The sequence below is a fragment of the Malaclemys terrapin genome (genome assembly GCF_027887155.1).
Source record: "Malaclemys terrapin pileata isolate rMalTer1 chromosome 20 unlocalized genomic scaffold, rMalTer1.hap1 SUPER_20_unloc_1, whole genome shotgun sequence".
NCBI classification, from domain to species: Eukaryota; Metazoa; Chordata; order Testudines; family Emydidae; genus Malaclemys; species Malaclemys terrapin.
In genome coordinates, this window is record NW_026530188.1 from 240,665 (window position 1) to 242,795 (window position 2,131).

A 2,131-nucleotide genomic window follows, 5' to 3' on the forward strand; every position below is an offset into this window, starting at 1 on the left:
CGGCAGGGCTGGGATGGCAGGGGCTGTGGGTCGGGAGTGAGGGGCACCGGCAGGGCTGTGGGGGGCAGGGCTGGGCTGGCAGGGGCTGTGGGTCAGGAGTGAGGGGCACCGGCAGGGCTGGGATGGCAGGGGCTGTGGGTCGGGAGTGAGGGGCACCAGCAGGGCTGGGGGGCAGGGGCTGCGGGTCGGGAGTGAGGGGCACCGGCAGAGCTGGGGGGGGCAGGGCTGGGCTAACAGGGGCTGCGGGTCGGGAGTGAGGGGCACCGGCAGCGCTGTGGGGGGCAGGGCTGGGCTAGCAGGGGCTGCGGGTCGGGAGTGAGGGGCACCGGCAGAGCTGGGGGGGGGGCAGGGCTGGGCTAACAGGGGCTGCGGGTCGGGAGTGAGGGGCACCGGCAGGGCTGTGGGGGGCAGGGCTGGGCTGGCAGGGGCTGTGGGTCGGGAGTGAGGGTCACCGGCAGGGCTGGGGGCAGAGGAGCAGCCAGGCAGCGGGTCCTGTTGGGGGGGCGATTCCCCGAGCTGTTGGGGGAGGGCTGGGGGGTTTCCATGTCCCAGGTGGGGCTAAAAGTGTCTGGGGAGCCGCCCCCCCCCCCCTGGCCTGGGCCTGAGGCAGCAGCTGCAGCTTCAATCAGCCTGAGTTACTGACCCCCCACCCGTCTGTCCGTCTGTCCATCCATCCATCTACCTGTCTGTGCATCCCCTCACCCGTCCGTCCCCCAACCTGTCCGTCTGTCCGTCCATCTACCCACCCGTCCATCTGTCCATCCATCCCTCTACCTGTCTGTCCATCCCCCCCACCCGTCCATCCATCTGTCCGTCCATCTACCCACCCGTCCATCTGTCCATCCATCCATCTACCTGTCTGTGCATCCCCCCACCCATCCATCCCCCAACCTGTCCGTCTGTCCATCCATCTACCCACCCGTCCGTCTGTCCATCCATCCCTCTACCTGTCTGTCCATCCCCCCACCCGTCCATCCCCCAACCTGTCTGTCTGTCCGTCCATCTACCCACCCGTCCGTCTGTCCATCCATCCCTCTACCTGTCTGTCCATCCCCCCACCCGTCCGTCCGTCCAACCATCCTTCTGTCTGTCTGTCCATCCGCCTGTCCCCTCACCCGTCCATCCGTCTGTCCATCCATCCATCTACCTGTCTGTCCATCCCCCCACCCGTCCATCCATCTGTCCGTCCATCTACCCATCCGCCCACCTGTCCATCTACCTGTCTGTCCCTGTCCGTCCCTTCATCCACCCATCTATCCATCCGTCTGTCCATCCCTCCCTCCCTCTCTGCTCTCCCCAGCTTGGCACCGGGCAGGTCCCTGGGTCGACCCCCCTGCACCCTAACCCTGAGGCAGACCCCCGCTAACTCTGCCCCCCAACTCCCTGCACTGCCCCCCACCCCACCAGCAAGAAACACGAGGCACCCGGGAAACGGAGCAGGGACCCCGTAACCTGGACCAATGACCCCCAAAGTCCCGCCCTCACCCCCTGGCACGGCCCCCCCCACCGCAGCTCCCCGTCCCTGCCCCCCAATACTGGTTCCCATCCCTCCCCCCTCCCCCTACGTGTCCCTTTCCCCCGGCAAGTTCCCCCCAGTCTTTGGGGTCCCGGGCCCGGCCCCCACCAGGGGTGTCGCCTTCCATCCTGGGGGACCCTCGGAACGGCCCCCCAGAGTCACAGGGATCCCCCCGCCCCCGGCCGCAGCCGCTCACCTCGCAGAGCCGAGCCGGGCCGGGCCGTGGCCGGAGCAGAACTGGGACGAGCCGCGCCCGGCCGGGGAAGGAGCCGCGGGGGGGGGGGGGGGAGTGCGTGGGGGGGGGGCGCCTGGCGAAACGCCTTAATTGGTAAAAGCGCCGAGACCGGGGGGGGGGGTCGGTGTGAACGAGCCGGGATGGAGGGAGAGAGACCCGCCCCCCCGTCCCGGCCCCCCTCCATCCCGTCCCGCCCCCCCACGTCCCATCCCAGCCCCCGCCCCGCCCCCTCCATCGCCCACGGATGAGATCAGCGGCTGGCTGCATCCGTGGGGTGGGACACGGGACCTTTCCCCTCTAGGGGGCGCTGGTGGGTCACTGCCCCCAGTGACCCCCCCCGGCAGCTCCCCCCAGGCCCAGCCAAGTCAGTGCCCCCCCCC

At 69.9% G+C, this 2,131-nt stretch overlaps 1 protein-coding gene across 1 annotated transcript in view; it reads right to left on the reverse strand.

The window, feature by feature from the left end:
* Positions 1-1,783, reverse strand: part of FLNA (filamin A) — a 40,765-nt gene extending 38,982 nt beyond the window's left edge. Inside the window, 1 exon segment of the mRNA XM_054014937.1 lies at positions 1,713-1,783. The gene's annotated coding sequence lies outside the window, so the exon portion shown is untranslated.
* Between the last annotated feature and the right edge of the window lie 348 nt (positions 1,784-2,131).